At 37.4% G+C, this 9,377-nt stretch overlaps 1 long non-coding RNA gene across 1 annotated transcript; it reads right to left on the bottom strand.

Annotated features, from left to right (window-relative positions):
• Nucleotides 1–828: 828 nt before the first annotated feature.
• On the bottom strand, nt 829–7,642 carry LOC103458684 (uncharacterized). The gene is made up of 3 exons (XR_532604.2): nt 7,032–7,642; nt 1,830–1,861; nt 829–1,691 (listed from the first exon to the last, which is right to left on the bottom strand). It is a non-coding gene; the product is annotated as an uncharacterized LOC103458684 (long non-coding RNA).
• Nucleotides 7,643–9,377: the final 1,735 nt, after the last annotated feature.

The following is a 9,377-nucleotide window of genomic DNA, read 5'->3' as shown; positions in this document are numbered from 1 at the left end:
TGGAATCCAGAGTTTCAATCCAAACACTGCAGTCTCTCAGGAGTATTTTGCCAGTTCTTCTGTAGCATTATAAGTAAAAAAAACATTAATAACACCGATTAATGATGATTAAAACGATTAGAAAAATATTGAAGTTTTGTTTTTATGCTGGGTGTAGATTGCAATAACTCAGCTGTCCAATAACATGGACGTCATGTGTCACTCTCAATATTTGATCTGAAATATTAACCATTAGTGTGACTATGTTGTTCTTAAAAACCATTAAAAAGATGTAAAGTCTGCTGCAGTAAAGCATATTTTTGTTGTTAGATTGTAACATAGTGGTTTTCTACCAAATCAGCCATTTTGCAAACTGGTTTGAATGTGTGGGTTACAGTTAGACGGTTTTAATTGATGAGGCTTACAAGTGCAGTACTTGACCTATAGGTCAAGTACTGCACTTGACCTATAGGTCAAGTGCAGTACCTATAGGTCAAGTGCATAGGCCCTGTTAGTGACAGGGCCTATGATTGTCTCTCAGACATTCACTAGGTATGATTGACATCGTCTTTTATTTAAAAGATTTAGTTGGTAGAGCTGAGGAACCGAATTCTGATGAAGAAGAGAATGAATTGCCACCTGACAGAACTCCAGAACAAAATTAAAACATGATGTATCAGGAGGTAAAAACTGAACTAATTTAAATGTATGAAAAAAAAACGAATCAAGAATAAGAATTCTCACACAAGAAATAGAAAATCTCGTTTGAGATTTTCTACTTTAGAAAATCTCACACGATACGATTTTATGTTTATTTTTTAGATCTTTTTTTAATCAGTGTGTTAAAAATGTATAAATATGTTTCCACTGAGGCTCTTTAAAAGTATTAGCAATTTTTAATTGACATTTGTCATCACTGTGCCTTCATACAAAAATAGAGCAGGGTGGATTTTATTCATTGCAAGGAAATGCAAAAATATTTTTTCCCATGTCCCCTAGGAAGAAAACCCATAGGAAGAAACATCAGTGTGATGTTTTGAAATTACATGAACTGAATGAATACATGTAAAATGGTATTCAGTATATATATTTTTTTCCTAAAAATGAACATGCCAACGGAGGTCTTAGTGAGTTATAGCTCTTGGGTTCATATCTGTTTCTGGAAGTTTGCTCCTTGGATTATTAGCTTAAATGTGTTCCTTTAGAAAATAAGGGCACCCCCTACAAGAAGCTGCCCTGGGCGGTTTCCCATGTCACCCAGAAACTGCCACTGCTCCAGAGTGGTAAACAGTCAATACTCCTTCTTGTTTAGAAGTTGCTAAGGTTTTTTTCATACTTGTTAAAAAAAAAGCAAACTTCATGTGAATAAAATGAAACTTATGTAGATCCATTTTCTCTGCTCATCTCCGGAAGTTCAAAGGAGCAGGTTATACAAATCCTCTGGGCTAAAGTTATTTCAGTCCAGAGTAATTTAGTTTAAATCACCAATTTTACTACACACAGGTTTGATCATTACAACACCACAGTACGAGTCCAGTGCAGCCAAGGTTTATAGGTAACAAACCCACGAGGAGTAGTAGCCTAGACAGCGGTGTCATCCCTGGTGGTCCCCAGATTCAGCACCATCGGGGGTGGTGATGACACGCTGAAGAGCACAATGTTGTACCTGATTTAACTCTTTGGTTCCGCTTGCCTCGCTGTGACTCACAAGCCTGCAGAAACATGCAGAAAGTGAAATGAGTCACAATCATTTGAGTTCCCTGCTGGGAAATAAAATCTCAGGAGACAAATGCTGACTCATCAAGGAAAACAAAAGGATTTGCACAGATTAACGAGAGCTGGAACCTTACCAACAATGGTGGCGCATCTGTGTGGCAGGCCTCTGTAATGCAGAGGACAGTAAGGAAATGGGCAAAACACAGTGAAAAAGAAACAGTCATCTTTCTTAAGAACTCTTGAGGGGCTCATGGTAGAAAACAGGTCAGATTCTTAACACGGGTATTTTCATAAACTGAAACAGTGAAAAATTGGGAACAGAGAGGTTGTTCATCTCTGTTCCCAATAAGTTATGGGAACAGAGATGAATAAGTTATGTTGAAGTGTCATGTTTTTATTGTGTTGTTTCTCTAAACAGGATTCAATCATTAAACATCATTGTGAATTTTCTTGTTGTGGAATGGGCATGTTTCAATCATGACAAAACATGAAACCGTTGCAGTCTGTGGTAAAGCTCCACCTACTTTATGAAAAAAAAAGTCACTTTTTTCCATGTTTTGACTGGGAAAACAACTTTTACTGTTGAAGAAGGGAGCATGATTTATTGCAGAAGAAAAAGCTATCAGGCTATATTTTATTTCTTAAAACAGTATACATTGCATAATTTGTTTTTTTTATTATGCCATTTTGTGGCATAATAAAAAAGCATACTGTTTTAAGTAGTAGTTGTTTACCAACCACCATGAAAACAAAGAAGAAAAAAACATAAGGAAGAAGCCATTTTGGATACGGTACTTCAATATATAAGAGGTTGAGTCTGGCTTTTTCTTTACATACATATATTTATATATATATGTGTGTGTCTTTTTGTCTATTTTATCCTATTTTCATCTTGATTTAAATTTTTTTAAACCAGACATAAAAAAAACATTTTTGATTGCAACTTCTGACCAATCTCTAGTTATATTACTCTTAATAAAAATTTCTTCCATCCCCCAGGTTTTTCTGCACAAATTAGTCGTTTTAAAATTTACACAACCCAGTGGAGCGTTTTATATCCAGCTTCTTTTATGAAACGTCACTTCGTATTTATATTATCAGAGGGAAAAGCGGAAGCTCTGAATAATTACACATTTAATGTTGAAAATCCTAATTAAAACAGCAGCTCTCATAATGCTGGTTGTTTTTTTGTTTTTTTTGGACTTTCAGGACACTTTTACACCCACATCTTTACTTGCATTGGAGTGCTGAACCAAAACACATTCTCTCTGGGGATTCTGTCAGCTTGTCCTCACTTTCTGTCTTCAATTCATTACCAGTGAGGTTGTTCCAGAAAATGCTGCATGATCACATCACACCCTGCCCTTGCCTTGGCTGTCACTGGGGCTTTTGAAGAAACTCATCTGCGTCTGAACATCTTTATTCAGCTGTCCACTATCATTCGGAAAAGCACAAGAAAAATCTCTCCCAGGGTGGATGTTTTTGCTTTAAGGATGACCCAGATTTGACTGTTCATGTTCTGCCTCGCTGTGAGAAGATCTAATCTCGTGTGTACACTATGCTGGAAGTCTCATTTCTCCTTTGTTTTTGTGTAAATCCTGTGAGCAACATTTGCATTTGAACATGCTGTATTAATAGTATCCTGTGTGGCATTTAGAAACCGGCACAGCTGATTTATTTATTGCCATCATTTTTTAGCTGGCATCCTATCCGACGCCTGTTTAAAGTCATCAACAAGAGCTGGTGAAGGCAAAAACAAACAGCAGAAGGGCCTGAATTGTCTCCCCACTTGCGTAAATGGGAGCAATTGAGTCATTTATGATGTCACACACCGATGTGCATCTGATTGCTATGGTTACACCAATCTCTGGATAATGAAGTTCTCATATTGGATTTCCACAACACCAGCAGGTCTGTAGAGATAGGCTTACTGTCTGTCTAAGATGATAATTTAAAGAGTTTACTCTAACAAAAACACAATGCTTAATAGTTGACCTAGTGTTTGTCAGATTTCAGCTGATGTGGGCAGCTTTGAAATAATCTTCACAACATGATGAGTTTCTTTTGTTTTTAAGTGGTAATACACAAATGGTCAAAAATATATATTTTGTCTAAAAGCTTGAGTTCTGCCTTGTGAGGACTTCAGCCTCTATGCTCGAAATGAAGAAAAGGAGATTTTATTCTGGGGTGGGAGGAAGGTTAGTATTTTTTGAAAGAATCGACATGAAAATTTCTGTAAAAGATAAAAGAAGAGAAAACATGTAAGACTAATAAATTATCCTCGCATTGCTTACGAATTATATGAACAGGAAGTGACAGACCTGATCTGCATCTCTTTAACAGAAACATATTTTTCTATATGATTAAAACGTAAACATTGCAAACAGCCTGACTCTGATTGGACTATTAAAATTATTTTTAATGGTCCAATCTGAACTTTACCAATGTTTCTTAAATAAACTTTTGTGGCAGTAATGGCCTTTATGCACAGTAACCAGGCAAAAAGTGGGCGGAGATAAGGGAGTAAAACAAGTAGTAAAGGTCGTCGTCAAAAATCAAATCTTGAATGAGTAAAGGACTATCTCTACGTCATACTGCCATAAATGTTATTACCTATTGATCATCCTCATGAAACAGACTGAACCTCTTCACTGAGTGCAGTCTGACTCTTCTAATGGACTAGGTTTTCTCTGAGCTTGATTTTCTCTGTGTATCTGAAGATAGCCCAGACTTTTGGGGTGAGGAGTTCCAAGGAGGTACTGACCAGCCAATCAGAATTTAAGAGTCCCGTAACCATGGCAGCAAGCCATGGTGGAACAAATATTACAGCGAAAGGGTATCTGAAGGACAAAACGTATTCAGATGTAAAATGTTAACAATGGAAAAAAATGGTAAAACAACAGTTTCGAAGTTTGCAAAACAATTTATAATTTTGGGAAACCAGTAAATCAATTTGAAAAAGCTGCTCTAAAAGTGTGAGGAGTAAAACGCGTTTGAGGTATTTATTTCGCCTCTAATTTTCCCAGATTCTAGGCTTAAAAAGCCGATAGATGAAGTGCCATAATTCCCAGTTTGCAGGATTTGAAGTAACTGTTGCTGACATCTTAGTGCTAAATAACACGGCACACCTTAAGAGGTCTATGTGCCTCAGAGCCTGGATTGTACTTTGGACAGCACTGGGTCAGGGGATAAATCAAACCTTCAATTGGCTGGTCATATTTCTCAATTCTGTCTTACAAAAATATTTCATATCCCTCATGGATTTGTTTAATGACCTTGGGATGATTTTGTATCACTTTTACAATAGATGTTGATTTCTACTTCTGCCAAATAAACTTAACCACTTAAACTGTGGATTTGGCTGTGAAGTGATTTGTAGAACCCAAAGAAGGTCAAAAGGTGTTACCATACATTAATCCAGTTCTATATTTAGCCTAGATCTCTGCCTGACGAGTCCATAATCGGCTGCTGCTTTACAGAGTGATGACCACAGTGTTTTCAGGAGTAATGTTATAAAACAGGCATCCAGTGTGTCCTCCTCCCATCTGTTCTCGCTCCTCGGTCTCTATTTCTCCGTGTTCCATGACGCAAAGCAAGAGTGGGAGTGGACAAACCTTCTGCTCCCCGAGAGGACTGAGTGGGCTGCCACCATCCGCTTCGTACGCAGCGGCGATGCAGCCAGAGATGGAGGTTTATGGCAGAGACGAGAGTGAGGGAGGAGGGAGGTAAAGAGGAAGGGGGGGAAAGGCTTTTGAACAAACGTAAGTGAAAGCCTAAGAGAAAGACATGGTGGTGGAGACAGAGAGGCAAATAATGGCACTGAATGGGGAGGCAGGAGAGGAGAGAGAGTGAATGATAGCTCAGACTGAGGGATGTTTTTAAAGGAGAGGAAGGAGGGTATGAGGGAGACATGGATGGGTGAGGAAGAAGCCTGTTAATGAGGAGATTAGGACATGAAGCAAGAAGAGAAGACTGATCTTAAAAAACAAGCCAGAATCAATATGATAGTGCCTGAACATCTAAAACGTAGCTAACACACAGACATCAGAACCATAAAGCCAAGAACATAAGAGCTTTTCTTAAGCTTCTTTTATTATGTCGGTTACATTTTCATAGGTATAGAATCAGCTTAATACTTTTATTGTGACTAATTACTGATACCAAATAAAAAAGACATTCATTAATTTTCCATACCTTGATTTGTGAAATGAACAAGCAGTGGTGGAGAAAGTACTCAAAAAATTTACTTAAGTAGAAGTACAAATACACAGACAAAAATATACTCAAGTAAAAGTAAAACTACCACATTAACATTTGTACCAGTGGCGCAAAAAGTGGGTATGCGGGGTATGCAATGCATAGGGGCGCACCACCAGAGGGGGCGCCAAAACCCCGTCTGGAGGGGTCGGCGCCGATGATGTTTTCCCATACATTTCAGCGCGCCTTACGCTCCTTCACCTCTCGCACATAACGAGGTAAAAGAAGCGAGTTTTACCCTTCACGTATCATTACCTCGGGGGGGAGGGGCAATCTATGTTTTCGCATCCACCTGAATAATGTGTAGTTGCGCCACTGATTTGTACTTAAGTAAAAGTAAAAAAGTACTGGCTTTTAAAAATACTTAAGTATTAAAAGTAAAAGTACTTGCTGAACGGATTACCTAATTGCTAATATCATTATGTGTACAGATCGTATTTAATTTTAATACATTAGAAATGTGCCATTTTAATGAACAATGCCACAGATAAAGCATGTTGTGTTTTCTCTCTGTAACATAGTTTAGACTTAGATATGTGATTCTATGCATCATAATTTCAGGGATGGAAACATCTGGTCTCCTGTTCAAACATAACATGAACTTCACTTTTTTTTTTTGGCCACTAGTGGCATTTATTTTTAAAGAAATCCAACAGAAAGGGGACGGAAAGAAGGTGGGTGGGAGAGGACAGGCAACCAAGGAGCCAGTAGCAATGTTGTAGTCAAGACCACCTACCCAAGACCAAGTCAAGACCAGCACCCTGCGCTATGTGACACAAAAAAATTTACTTTTACCTATCAAAATTGCTTCTCAAATTGATCTGAAAGATCCACATTCCCATAAAACACCTTGATATTAAATACTTAGAGCTTAAATAAATTTAATCAGTAAAGATCCATCCAGAAGAATCGGATCGTTCCTGAATGTCGTACCACTATATTGCACTTTGGTACCAGCGTTGTCCCATATATGCGACACCTCGGTCAACACCTCCACACAATAATTCAGGGCATGTGTTGCGATGCAACATGTGTCTCTGTACAGCTAGCTTTGCTAGCAACACGTCCACAGATCTTACCTTTCTTTAAGCTTTCCTTCCAAGTAACGCTAAAAGTTGGACGAAGTCCCACCGTCTGTGAAAGCAAAGCGCTGCTGATTTTACATGTCGCCATATCTTATGATTAATGCAGCGCCATTATATTACAGATGATCAGACAGACACCTCCTCCCGCTCAGAGGAAGCCACTGCGCATGTCTGGAGCTTCGCGTGGGAGTAAAGGTGGAGGCGATGGGTGACAACAGACACGTAAATCACGTTATTGCTCGGATTTTCCGTCGCCACCTTAAGTCTCTGAACTTCACATTTTAATGGAAAAAAAGAGCAACGCGACTTGGATGTAACGAGTTACGCGACAGTTTTGTATAAATGTAGTGAAGTAGAAAGTACAGATACTTACTGTAAAATGTAGTGGAGTAAAAGTAGAAAGTATCCATTATTAAATCTACTTAAGTAAAGTACAGATACACGAAAATTGTACTTAAGTACAGTAACGAAGTAATTGTACTTCGTTACTTCCCACCACTGTGAACAAGTCACCCTTTATTAAGAAACCCCCAACCACGCACCTGAAATTCAAATAAACTGGCTTGCTTAAATTAATATAAATAAAGTAATAAGTGGTTAATGGAAAGAAGTGATACAACCATGGCAAATCCTGCTGCCAAAAGAACACTTCTTTGTACCTTTGTGTTAGTTTAACTTTCAACTGTGTTTATTTCAGTTTAAAAGTTCATTACAGCACAAGCAACACACACACACAATAGGAATCATTTGTAGATCAAATTATGTGACAGTTTTCACAAAAATATCTTTTTTTTTTTATTCTGCAAAGATCTAAAGTTTGGTTGTAAAGTTTACGGTTACATAAAAAAAATATCTCGTCATGTGAAAATGTTAAAGAATTATATGATTCTGATGTCATTAAGTATTCCTTTAAAAATGTAGATATATTTATTGTTTTAGGCAATAGGACATTCCCTAATCCAGACTCATTTTTGTTGGTGGCCCATACTTTATGACCATCCTACCCTTCACAGGCTATTTTAAATTTATGCATAAAACTCACTTCTTTCGCAAGTTTTTGGTTTCAGTTTCAGGATTCTATGTTAAGCAATGTAGTTAACGACGGTAACCATTACAAACGCACACAAGGTTTAAACAGATTTTAACTGAACCAGGATGTTTGCTTTGTAGATTTCAAAAAGTATTTACCAGATATTTCTGCAATTCCTCTCCTCAGTTTCTGTCTTGTCTGTGTTGTCTTTTTTGTCAGCTTTATATAGAAAAAAACCAGTTATAGTAATGTCTCCTGTGTCCTAAATTGTCTCTAATTATGGATGGCTTTCCTTAGCTGTTTTTCTTTTGTGTGTCCTTGTCTTGAATAACATTTTTGCACAATGAGATTGTTTTAATCTTTTATAACCTCTGCAAAGTATGGCTTTAGCTAAATGATCCAAATGATCAAGTGTTACGAAAACCTCCGACAGCAGTCAGATTAACTATACTTGAGAGACGGGAGAACACAAAAAGACTGAATGCGCAACTAAAAAAATGATTCACCAAAGAATTAGTCTGATGAATTGTACACATGTAATGTGTACAAAAAAAAAGCTGACTGTAATAGCTTTTTATTTTTAAATGTTCTAATGTTTGTTTTCAGTTGAATTACACAGGACATGTCACATTTAAGTTGGACAAAGTGAGTGTGTATACTTTGTATTCCTGCTATAATTACCTTGGGCATTCATCTAGAGCAATTTGTCTGAAGGTTTTTTTTTTGTCTATTCTTGTGTTTTGTATTCTTAGCAGCTTGATGTTTGTTAATGCTTTGTTCAGTCAATGCTATTTCTGATCCCAGTATTCCCCTGTATTTACCTAGTTTTATTCATTCCCAACAGTCATCCTCTTTCAGTTGCTGTAACCACTCACCCGTTTCAACTCCAGCAGTCACCTTCCCAGTAGGTGTACTGGTGTGCTTTGCTCATTTTATCTTCTGCTGATTTCTCACTGAGTCACCTCCAGTATTATTCAGAAAATTTGATTTTTCATTTGGATTATCTAACTATCTTTAAATGGCAGTAAGACTGCCTGCACTTGGGTTCTACAATATCACAAAACATGCCATACCTGTTGATTCTCATGTAATTTTCTTGGTTTTATGACTTGATTTGTTGTGGTGCATTAAGCGAATTAACTCATAAAACCTTTTTTCCTCAATGCAATGAAAACTTTCAGTTATGCTGATCCAATTTAATTGCGTCTGGACAATGATCCAAGACACCCAGCAAATCCCTCTCAGACTGACCAAAACAAAAAAAAGGGTGGGATTTCGAAGTGGCCTAGTTAAACTCTGGGTTTAAATTC

The sequence above is a fragment of the Poecilia reticulata genome, chromosome 22, assembly GCF_904066995.2.
Source record: "Poecilia reticulata chromosome 22, P_reticulata-male-v2, whole genome shotgun sequence".
In the NCBI taxonomy this organism is placed as follows: Eukaryota; Metazoa; Chordata; class Actinopteri; order Cyprinodontiformes; family Poeciliidae; genus Poecilia; species Poecilia reticulata.
Note: the sequence above shows the minus strand (reverse complement) of the source record. Positions and strands in the feature narration are given on the sequence as shown.